General features: G+C 32.9%; 1 pseudogene; it reads right to left on the bottom strand.

Moving 5' to 3' along the window:
- Nucleotides 1–5370: 5370 nt before the first annotated feature.
- On the bottom strand, nucleotides 5371–7180 carry LOC125586256 (annotated as a pseudogene).
- Nucleotides 7181–13184: the final 6004 nt, after the last annotated feature.

Raw genomic sequence — 13184 nt, 5'->3', positions numbered from 1 at the left:
TTTATTTTTAGAAGTCCAGTGTAAGTCGTCCAGTTGGAAAACCTTCCAGACGACTTATAATAAGTCGTCCAAACCTTCTAGACGACTTATTTGTAAGTCGTCCAGTTGGAAAACCTTCCAGACGACTTATAATAAGTCGTCCAAACCTTCTAGACGACTTATTTGTAAGTCGTCCAGTTGGAAAACCTTCCAGACGACTTATAATAAGTCGTCCAAACCTTCTAGACGACTTATTTGTAAGTCGTCCAGTTGGAAAACCTTCCAGACGACTTATTTCTTCCAGACAACTTATATATTTACAAATCTATACAAAGACAAGCTGAAATACAAATACTTCGCTCGTTAAAAAATCATGTTCAAATACAAAGACAAGTTCAAATACAAACACAAATCTAATCATACATGCCCACGAACTTATCACCATCCACATTTTCTTTCAAATGCTGATCAACAAGCTCCTTCCATATATCCACCGCCATATTATCCCTCATTTTCTTCGCGTTGCACCTAGCAAAGTCTTTAGGGTCAAAGGAGACCCCAAGAGCATGACATTCAATGTACTTTACAGCGTACACGCCACAATCACCATTGTTGGCCGTGGGTACACCTTTCAGCGGTCTCTCATATGTGTATGGCTCCAACCCGTATTTGACCCGTATTTCGTCGGTGGCTGCGCACTCAACAAGCAGATAAGGGACCATCTGGAGAAAAGGCTCCATTATCGCATCCCATGCGTCTGGTACACTAGATGAAGGTATGCTGTCCCAGACGACTATGTGCCTCTTAGGGATCGATATCCAAATAGCAACCCAATGCTTGTCGTTCAAGTTCACTGGCGCATAGATATCATCAATGTCCTCCCCCCACTTCTTGTTTGATTGGCAAAATGAAGGTATTGATCCGTCATAAAAATTCGACGCCCCACCAGGTAGAACTCTTCCTAAACCTTTGTGATCAGGTTCCGATGTTTTGAAGAGCTGATACTGCTCTCTCCAAGACTGGGAAAAGTTGTGATCCAGGAAGCACATTCGCTCGCTCCTGAAAGCTTGTGGGTTCTCCTGATACCTCTGCCTTAGCACATTAATCCAAGCATCTATATGCTGCATATTAAATATAACAAGTTAGAAGTTACCAGACGACTTAAATATAAGTCGTCTACGTGGTCGTCCAAGTAGACGACTTTCCAGACGATTTATCTTTAAGTCGTCTGGAAAGTAGTCTACTTGGACGACTTTGTAGACGACTTAAATCGTGTGCAGAAGACTTACGCAGTCTTCCAGCCATTCTCTGGCTGTCCGGAGGAAGTGGTACCACCTTGTTGGTGATGTACGTGGTTTGTCCTCGGTCTTAGTTGAATAATGACTGCAAACAAAAAAGCAATCAGTTTTGGACGACTAAATCAAGCTATTATGGGTAAAGCAATCACTTACGGATCAGTTTTCAACCAATCAGCGAGTTCCTTCAACTTATCTTTGTTTACTGGCGGAAATGGATTATAGGCTGCCACTTTATCTTTTTTTTTCTCTGCCGTATAAGGAGATCTCACAGTGGGAGCAGGTTTCTTCGCTCGTTTACTCTTTGCACGCTTGTCCAATACAACCAGGCTCGGTTCTGAAACTGGATCGCTTGGCTCGGTGGAAGCGAGGCTCGGTTGTTGATCGGTGGAAGCGAGGCTCGGTTGTTGATCGGTGGAAGCGAGGCTCGGTTGGTGATCGGTGGAAGTGACAGCAACAATCTCTTTGGAGGTGACACCATCTGCTTTATCCTCCGGCAAGATCTTATATACCGAGTTCGCCTCGGTTGCTGTATCCTCCGGCAACCATCTCTGCAATAAAAGTTGCACACAAGTTAACCCTGGACGACTTAAATAAAAGTTGTCTGGACGACTAGTTGACCCTGGACGACTTAAATATAAATCGTCTGGACGACTAGTTGACCCTGGACGACTTAAAATTAAGTCTTCCGTGGTCAACTAGTCGTCCAGACAACTTACGTTTAAGTCGTCCAGGGTCAACTAGTCGTCCAGACAACTTTTACAGTCGTCTGGACAACTAGTTAACCCTGGATTTGATACTAACCTCTTTGATTTGAGGAGGCTGTTTCTTTTGAGGAGGAGGCTGTTTCTTTTGAGGAGGAGGAGGAGGCTGTTTCTTTTGAGGAGGAGGAGGCTGCTGTTTGGTTTGATGAGGAGGAGGCTGGTTACTAACCACGGTTTCATTGGCATGAGGGGTAGCTTGTTTGTTACTACCCCCGGTTTTTTTGGCAAGAGGGGTAGGCTGTTTATCTTGAGGGGTAGCCTGATTGGTTAGAGGTGGAGGGGTAGCCTGATTGGTGACACCAACCTTCTTCTCCACAGCTTCCAATCTATCGGACAACTTCCTAAACTCCCTCATGCACTTATTAAACCCTTTTTCATGCAGTCAGCTACGCCCTTGAACATAATTTCCAAATCCTCTCTGGTCACCCCTCTAGCCTCTTCTCTAGCCTCTTCACTAGCCACTTTAGGAGCCTCTTTACGAGCTTTCTTCCGAGGTCTTGGATTGTCTTCCTCCTCCTCCTCCTCCTCCTCCAACACAACCATCTCTTTGGCTTTCTTCGATGGAGTCACAACCTTAGGTTTTGTATTGACCTTAGTACCAGTGACTTCCCAGCAATCCATGGTCCACTTCCACGGTCTCCGCTCATACATGACTTTAATGATGTTCTCCGCGGGCAGGTCCTCAACCTCAGAGTCCCATTTTGGCCACATTTCACTAATGTCCTTCTCAACAAAGTTGATCACGCGGGTCTGCAGTAAATAGAAGAATCGAGTTAGATATTTGAAAAAAATACTAAATAGACGACTTAATTATAAGTCGTCTACTAAGTCGTCCAGCTGGAAGACCTTCCAGACGACTTATAATAAGTCGTCTAATAAGTCGTCCAGCTGGAAGACTTTCCAGACGACTTAATTAAGTCGTCCGATAAGTCGTCCAGCTGGACGACCTTCCAGACGACTTATTATAAGTCGTCTGCGCAGTCTTTTGGATTGAAGTAAATACCTGACTCAAGATAGCAGCTTTCATTGATCTGCGGCCTCTGCTGCCCTCGTAAGCCAGTATCGGTGGAGACGGACTGTCTGCTCTGGGACCACCAATACTAGCACCCAATTCCGGCATAGCTGTGTACGCCCAGACCTGAAGAACTTGTATAAACCCATCCACGGTGTAACAGCCAGCAATTTCTTTGTTCCACAAAGAGTCCATCAGCACCTTAAACGCGACTCTCCCCCATGGATAATTCTCAAACCGTTCTAAATCCATCACTAGCCTTGCCAGAGTAGATCGTGTAGCGGTTGAAAACTTTCTCCCTTCAATGAATCCAGTGAAGATGGAGAGGTACGCGAGCCGCTTGCGATCTTCCCTGGACCAATCCCCGCATCTCTTCAGTGCTGCTATTATCTGATCAGTAGTTGGCCCAGCTTCCAGATGAACTCCCAGCATCCCCCAGAAAGAAACCATCTCTTGGGTAACGTCACATTTTGGTGTCTCAAGGTCCTCGATGTACTCGCAGTTTAGACCAGTGAGGTTTTCAAACTCTAACAGTGAAAACCTCAAAGGTTCTGGACCAACGAGAGACCACATCTCATACTTCTTCTTAATGTCCAGCTTGAAACTGAGCATGTAGTGAACCAGCCTTGAAGCCCAACCAAATCCCTGCTCCTTGAACTTGATGAAAACTCCCAAACTCGACTCCTTGAGCTCTTCAAATTCGTCATCAGTAAGAGCTTTCCTAAGAGCAGTATGCAACTTGCTGTTATCCGTATGATACGAAATGCTATTGTGGGCTTCTGGCTCTTCCCCTGATGTGTATAACCTACGGGGGAGTTCTGGAATATCCATCCTTTTTGTCTGCAAAATAATCAAAGACAACAATATAAGTCCAGACGACTTAGTAGACGACTTAAATTTAAGTCGTCTGGAAAGTCTTCCAAATGGACGACTTATATTTAAGTCATCTACTAAGTCGTCCAGTTGGAAGACTTTCCAGACGACTTAAATTACTTACAAGTCTTCCAGTACAAAGCGGACCTGATTAGTCGCAGAAGGAGTTGGAGTACTCGTCATTGCGGTTATAGATCTGAAAAAATAAACGTGAAACGGTGAGAATGAGTAAATTGATAGAGACAACGTTTTATGTTCATCTTTTCCTCGAGATTGATGACTTACCGCGTTAGGGTTTACAGAGAAACGGCGCTAAGGTTTACAGAGAAGAAGCGGCGGCGCTAGGGTTTAGAAGAAGCGGCGGCGCTAGTGTTTAGAGGAAGCGGCGGTGAGAACGTTGGTGACCACGGTGGCGAGGGCGACGGTTTGTTCGGAAATAGTGGGAGCGGCGGCGCTAGGGTTTAGAGGAATCGGCGGCGCTAGGGTTAGAAGAAGCTGCGGCGACAACGGTGAGAATGAAGTGAGATAGATAGCCGACGTTGAGAACGATGGTTTGTTTGGAAATCGTGGGAATTCGAAATCGCCTTTGAGAGAGAACTGTTAGGGTTTCTGAATTTCGCGAAAAATGAAAAAAAAAAAAAAAAATCACCTTATATATTGGGTAAATAATCTGGTTAGCTTTAAAAGTACATTGGTAAACTTTAAGGTTTGGTCCGGTTTAGACGACTTATTCTGGCTGATAATGTACAACAGACGACTTAATATTTAGTCGTCTGTTTTCAGACGACAAAATATTAAGTCGTCCTAGACCCTAAAATGAACCCCTAAACTAAAATGACTAGATTAACTAACTAACCACGTTATAAAATCAAATTATACTTAAATAGTGTTTACTATACACAGAAATGAACACGCATAAGTAATTTTAAAAATTTTCAAAAACGGTTTTAATGCTTTCCAAAATCTAACCCTAAGAACACATACAATACTACAACATATGTTGATGAAACATAAACTAAAGAATATCATGACTCACTACTTTCACTCATCTATGCTGAAAACAATTGAAATTTGTTATATCTTAATTTATACCTCCTAAGACATATGTTAATTACATAATTCCCATTTTTCACTTATCAAAATATTTTTTACAAAATTTTTAAATTATGTTTAAGACTAACTGTCCAGACGACTTTCAGTTAAGTCGTCTGGACGACTTATTTTCAAGTCGTCTAAACAGACGACTTGCGAGGGGTAGAAACGTAAAAAAAATTCCGTTTTTTTGTTTGGTCACAAGGGGATAGTTGTAATTTCAATAGCCTTTTAGGTTACTTTTGCCTTTGACCCAAGTTGGGGTATTGTTTTGGGTTTGACTCCAAGTTTTGAGTCACACTTGGCAATTCTCCCTAAATTTTGTTAATTATAAGATTATGTATATTTATATAAGATAGTCTAATCTATTTACAATTTTGTTGATTTTTTTATGTATTTAAAATATACTTCTATGTTGGACATGATATAAAAAATGTATTTACTCATAGAAATTGTTTTACGAGTTTAAAAATTAGACAGAGTGAATTTTATAGTTTTTGTATTGTTTATACTTACTGATCTAATTAGTAGAGGTCATGAATATAGTAGGTTAATTTTCCTTTTTCCAGCCAACATTAGTGATAGATTTATTGATCCATTTGTTTTTTTTTCTCTAGCTTTAAATTTTTTAGGTGGGTTCCATGTATTTTTCATTTCTTGTTTTCTTTTGTTTTAACGATTTTAACGGGTCCTATCATAGTATAAGAATGTTTTTTTTAATGGCATAGAATTGTAATTATCGTGTTACAGGGAAAAAACCTATCAAGTATTTTGCTTTTAATAGTATAGATGATGAAGCATGATCAAGCATATATACTCATCTTGTTAATCACTTTGCAAACATCATCCACGTCATCTTTGACCTGCTCAACACACCGCTCATTATCGTCCCGGAGACTGCCATCTCCGCCGCCACATCTTCCTCTGCTGACATCCGCAGTTCTAGACTCTCATGAAAGAAGTGCACAAAAGAAGTGTTAAGAGGCAACATATGATAAATTCTCTAGATGAAGCCATGGATCAGACACTTTGTCACTCTCTTCTCTAACACAAATTACAATAGATTAGTCGAACTGCTTTTAAAAAGGTTTTGGTTATTTCTTTATTGTATTCGTTGGTTACGTATTTCTTTTACATTTATGCTTATTATAAGAAATGGAATTTGATATTAATGGTATTTAGAGTCATTTGCGCTGGTTTAAGGCTAACTAGCTGTTGCAGTATTTTGAACTTATTTTCACTTCCAAGTATAGTAGAACCTCTATAAATTAATACTCGATAAACTAATAATCTCTATAAATTAAGAGGGGTTATTGGGAGTTAAATTTTGAAGGAATTTTAAAATTTATATATTTCATTGTTATTGGTTAATGAATTCTTAAAATCTTATTAGAATCCTTTGTTATTGGTTTGTGGACTTTTAAATTCTATGGAAATCCTATGTTATTCAAAAAGTTTAGTTTTATTGACTTTGTAATTCTATTAAACTCTCTTTTTTTATTGGGACATATCTCTCTAGTTTTACTTATAACACTCAACTTTACAAATATCACATATAGTCATAGGATTCTCAAAATCTATGTACAAAAAACACAAAAACCCAAATACACAAACACAACAATATTTTTTTACATTTTTATTGTCAAGTCAAAGATAATTATAAAAATAAAACTAAAGATAAAATAAATTATTAAAAATAACAATTTAAAAAAAAAAATCTTTCATTAAATATAACTATTTGATATTAAAATAAAATCATGAGAAAATTCATAGGTTGATCTTAAAAACTTTAAAAGAAAAATCAAACAAGACAAATCAAAATGTCAAAATATTAAAAAACCAAAATTTTTATTTAATTGTCAAATAGTTCTATTTTATGAAAGAATTTTTTCAAATAATAGAAAAATAAGTTTGGAAAGAAAAATATATATGAAAATCTATAATAATCAATGACAATTTATACAATACATTGGGTAAGAATTCATCAAATCTACTTAACTTTTAAAAATCTATTAACTCTTAAAATTTTCAAAATCCACACAAATTCTATTTCCAATAGGCCCCCCTAATAAATTTCACCGGTCCCAACTTGGACCGGTTCAAAATTTGACACAAATCGATAAAATAATAAGATAATATTTTTTTAGAAAATTCTATGTAAATATATGGTCCCATTAAAATTATAAATTAATAATTTATATATATTTTTTTTTATATAAGTAAGAACCTATTATTATATTGTTTATTTTATATTCACAATGGAGTTATCTTTATATATTTTTAATACTTAATATATTTTTGATGAGATTTAGTAATATTATATCTAAAACCACATTTAAGTTCTATGCAATATATATTATATACACCAAATAATATAATAAATTAATATAAACGTCAAATTTCAAAAAATAGCAATTAATGTCTATACACTAAAATCAAATATTTTTCTTATCTTAAAATAAATATATTTTAAAATAAAAAAAATCTAAATAAGAAAACTTTTGTAAATTAATATCTCTATAAATTAATAAAATTTCAAAGTCCCAACACTATTAATTTGTAGAGGTTCTACTGTAATCACATATTTAGAATATTTGGATGTGACTATTCAAAGAAATTATTTAATGTACAGTTAAGTGTTAAATGTTGTTTTTGTTAGACCAACTCCAATAGGACACTAAAACACCAAATTTGGTGTAATTTCATCTCTAATGGGACACTAAAAATTACCTTATGCCACCAAATTTGGTCTAGAGTGAATAGTGTTACACCTTCATCACACCAAATATTTAAATAATATATTTTATTACTTTATATTTAGTTATAGATCGATTAGTTTTATTAATTAGTTTTAACTTATAGTTAAAATGAATATATCATATATATTGCATTTTTATTTTATTTTCATACGGCTAAAAAATTAAAATAATATTGTATTTATATTTTTAATTAATAATATAATTAAATGAGTTATCAGTTACATTAAATTGTAACAAAATAAAAATGCTTTTCATTTTAAATGTATAAAAATTTAATTTTGACTAATTTTAAATAAAATAAATAAAGTATACAAATTAATTAAAATAAAAATAACATATATAAATAAACAAAAGGATAAAATTACTGAATTTTAATAAATAAATATAAACTTATATGTGATCAATTTAATTAATCATAAATACTTAAGAAAAATTGTTAAAAATACCACATTCATAGTATCACTTTTTATGTTTACACTAATCACTTTTACCATCACTTTTAATGAATGGTAACAGACACTTATACCCCTAGGGTTAACTAATCTAGACTTAGAGTTTAGAGTTGAGGGGTGTGGTAGGGTTTTTGGAATGTGAAATTTAATATTCTAATAAATATATAAATAAATACTTAAAAATATAAAAAAAAAATGAAAAATAGTTTCAAACATAATTTTCAATTTTCAAAAAGAAATTTTGAAAAAAAATAAAAAAAAATTTCAAAAAAAAAAATTTATAAAAAAAGTTTGAATTTGAAAAAGTATTTTATTTTATTTATTTATTTATTTAAATAATGATTTATTATATATATATAGATAACAAGGGCATAAGAGTCTTTTGCCACTTAATGAACAAAATATTTTTGAAAATGTCCTTTAAGTGGTGGTAAAGATGAAAAGTGGTACCTTGAAAGTGGTAAACATAAAATTCTCCCAATACTTAATGAACTAAATTATCAAAATTAAAAAGTTTGTAATATTAAATAATAAAAATATTGTTTTGGTGTAGAATTTGGTGTATTGGCTGGAGATGGAATATAAACTTTGACACCAAAACACCAAATTTGGTGTAATTTCAACACCAAATTTGGTGTTGTGGTTGGAGATGCCCTTGATCTATCACTATTCGATTAAAAATTATTACAACAATAATTCTACCAACCACTATATAAAAATTCATACCAAATAGTTCTATTTTGCACATATTAATTCTTTTGTAAGTTTCTCATTACTAATCTGCATATGTAATAACAAGTCGCAGTTTCCGAGATTCAAAATTTAAATTTGTTGGTATAAAAACGTTAATAAAACATATCCGAACCCGAATATGTAAAGATGGTTAGAACTTAAGAAAATTACAATTTATATTTCAAAAAATATATATATATATTTTTTAGTAATCATCAAATGAAATAAAACACGATAAAATATTATAGTAACAAAATATATTGTGTTACATAATATAAATAGAACAAACATAATACATATATCTATTATATATGCATATTATAGAATATAACATAGTAAATAAAACCTACTCATCTTTTTCGATCAGTTTTGAGTCACTCACGCGGTAGAAGATAAGTGTATATAATGACAGCGGTGGAAATGATACATGTAACCGCAGTAGAGAACGAAGATAAGTGTATATAATGACTGCAGCAAAAAAGAATACGGTGGTGATGATGAAACAATTGATCGTGATAGTAGTGCCGATTGTATAGATGGTGGTGATTAAAAAAATATAGATTTGAAAGAAAAAAAACAGTTAACAGGTTTTTTTTAATGGCATTTTGGTATATATGATAAAATATATATTGAATATTGTGGTCAGATTTTTTTAACTTAGATAATAAAATATAATTTGTTTAATTATTATACAGTGCAATTCCCCTAAAGAAAATGCTTAAACCCAGAAAAAGACGTGACGTGGACGTGATCTTCCCACTATCCAAAATAACACTATTAGTTTTGTGTAGAAAATCTACATCCAAAAAAAAGGAAAAATTGGAAAAAAAAAACATTTTCAACTTGAGTTTGTCACTCTAATACTTTTTCTAAATTTTTTGTCCCTTTAGAACTTTAATTTCTGTAAATACAATTATACCCTTAAATTAAATGCTAAAATATATAATATTCTAATTTATTTTCTTAATACAATTTATAAAGTAAAAAATAAAAAGATTTATCGGTTCGCTAAACACAATCCATCGGTTCATTCTAAACTCCTAAATTTTAGATAAACACAATCCATCTCTTTGCTAAAACAAAATGCAAGGATTCAATTTCAAAGAGATTCAGGAGAAGATCTCCAACAGCTTTCGTCCATGGCCACGATCCTTTCAATTCTGGGTTCGAGCTACCAATATTTACACTGGTTACAAGGTCCCAACTGTGTATCGACTCGAGCTCCGTCGGTGCAGCCACCGTCGCTTCACCGTGCTTTTGGTCGCCATCAACTTCTCTCACCGGAATCACCACTACCGTGTCATCTCCGCCGCTGCACGGGCTCGTCTTCTCCGTTCAAGCAGTCACAGCCTGAGAGCATTGAATCGAGCAGGCCACACCTTCACGCATCGCTCGATTGGTTCTCTCGGATGTTCAGTTCGTCGTTTGGACCGAGCCAGATTGATCGAGCATTTGTCTTCCACATCGAACATTCCAAACCATGAAACAGACATGGCTAAATTTTAATATATTGCACACTTGGCACCTGAGATTAGTTCCTTTCTTATTTTTTCCTCAGAAATTTTATTTTTGAAAGTTAGTCCTCGATTTCGCCCCAAAACTCTTGGTTCAGGGAAATATCTTTAATGTTCGCCCCAGTACTTTTAAATTTACGGAAATAACTTTATGATTTCGCCTTAAACTTTAAACATTCACTTTTGACTCTATTATATGAAAATACAATATATACAAAACTCAGAAATTAATCGTGGAGCAATCCAGTATTAGTTTTAAATTTTTTATTATACTTTCTAGTATATAAGCTAGTATACGTATCAAAGTAGCATGAATCATATGTGGTATAGTAGTTTGTGTGTATAATTTTCTCTTGAATAACTCGGGTTCGAGTGGAAAAAAGAACAATTTTGATGATTTTTTGACTTAGGAAAGAATATACTCTGCGAGATTTAGATTAGATTTCGTGTAGAATTAGGAAAGTACATCTTTAACCGAATATGGAAATTTCCATATTTTTCGGATTTGCCTAGAATATGTATATTACCTTACGCAGAATACAGTAGAGTAGGTGAGAAACATATTATTCTTTTAGGCGTCACATAAGGTAAAAGGAAGAACATGTTATAGCACATAATCTAGATTAGGTATATTATTGAGTTGTGGCTATATATCGTTACCAAGCTGTAGGTATACTGAAGACATCTTTCTTGATTATAACGTTTCGAAATATAGCTGGGTTAGAATATATAAGAAAGGTTAGTTTACGTTGTATATCCAAGATATATCTATGTATAAAACTTAATATTTGATTTATAGACTAAGTAGATGACCAGAATAAGTATTCTAACTGTAGCTAGAAGATAAAATAAAATATGATTTCATTTAAAAAAAAAAAAACTTTTAAACATATATATTGTCATACTTATGTTTCCAATAGTTTTCATATTTTTTAACATTTTTAAAATTCAGTTTACTATTTTACCCTTAAAAAAAGGGTAAAAATTGTCCTGAATTGTCCAAAATATCAGAAATCCTATTGTCACAATTAAAAGTTCAAAGTGTTTCATTTTTCCAATTTTTTCAAAAAAAAAAAAAAAAAAGACGTGACCCGGAACGTGGACATGACCTTCCCCACTATCCAAAATAATTCTTGGGACATTTGCTAAAAACAACCTAAATATTCAAGTCAAACCTAAAAGTGTACCCCATTTTCAGTCAAATGCAAAGTCAACCTAAATGGATAGTGAAAGTACTATTTAACCCTTATGACCAAACAAAAAACAGAAATATATTTTACGTTTTAATCCTTCGAAAGTCTACACGTAATAAAAGAAGTCTACATATATATAGGCTTCCTACGAAGTCTACCTTATAGACTTATTTTGGAGTATACACTCTAATTTGATCTAATAATTTAATTTTGAAAATGTATAAAAATAATTATTGTGATATTTTAACTAATCATCAATATAATGGATAATATGAAGTAAATAAATTAAAATTTCATATAATTGAACAATTTTGAAAAATATATACTAATTTGGTTATCATGTGTTAGACAATGTTCATAGTTTAAAAACAAAAGGTTCTAGCATGATATGTCTTTTAGTAGTTGATTTCATAGGGTTAGATTTTAGATTTTGTTTTGATTTTTTTTTTATTAATTTAAATCTGCATATTAATGTTTAGTAGTTTATATTTTGTATAATTGAGACTTTTTGATTATCAGGCAAAACATTTAGGGTTTCAAATTTGTGGTTTAGGGTATCGTAGACCTACAATAAAGTCTATTTATTTGAAGACTTTTTTTAGTCTATATTTTTCAATTTTTTTTTTACAAAAAATCATTATTTTTAAACTAAGTTAAGTTCCTTAAAAATAAAAAAAATGAAATCATAAACTATAACTATTAGAAAATAAAGAAATAAATTTACTAAATCATATATTAAAATTATTAAAATAATAAAGAATAAGCAACAATAATGAAATTATTATAGTAGACTTCTAAAAAGGTCTACTATGTTACAGTAAAATCTACTCCAAATTTTTAATTTTATTAGACTTCAAAAGAAGTCTACATCATCGTAAATTTTAACATAGTTACATTTTTGTCTCCCTATATAAACAAAATTAATACAGTCTCTCTCTAAAGTGGCTGCACAAGTTTTTAAAAATCTCTCCCTTCTCTCTAAAACTTTCTTCCTTCTCCCTAAAATTCTCTCAATTCTTTCAAAAACTTTCTCATTTCTCTTCTTTCTCTCTAAAATTTTCTCAAATCTTTCTCACAATGTTATCTTGTCATTTTAGATATTATGATTCATGATTTTCATCTTCTCCTTTAAAAAATGTAAGTTTTAGATCTATAGATTTTAAATGTGTATTTTTATGTTATTTATTTCTAACAATATTATCTTTTTTTGTAGGTATTATCACTCATGGATTTCATTTCTCCTCTAAAAATGTAAGTTTTAGATTAATAGATTTTAAATATGTATTTATATGTTTATATTCAAATAAATTTATAAATCAAGACTGCATCGTAAGTCTCCACGGAGGCGTAGACATACAAAACAGTCTACCGTCGCGACACAGATCTGAAAAAGAACGAAAACCATGTAAATAGTTACATTTTTCCGGTGTAAAGCTCGTTTCCAACCTTTTCAACCGTCCAAACTCCAAATATGAGCAAAAAGAAACATCTTTGACTATTCACTAATGAAGAAACTCGA

The sequence above is a fragment of the Brassica napus genome, chromosome C4 (assembly GCF_020379485.1).
Source record: "Brassica napus cultivar Da-Ae chromosome C4, Da-Ae, whole genome shotgun sequence".
NCBI lineage: Eukaryota > Viridiplantae > Streptophyta > Magnoliopsida > Brassicales > Brassicaceae > Brassica > Brassica napus.
This window is presented reverse-complemented; position numbering and strand designations above follow the sequence as displayed.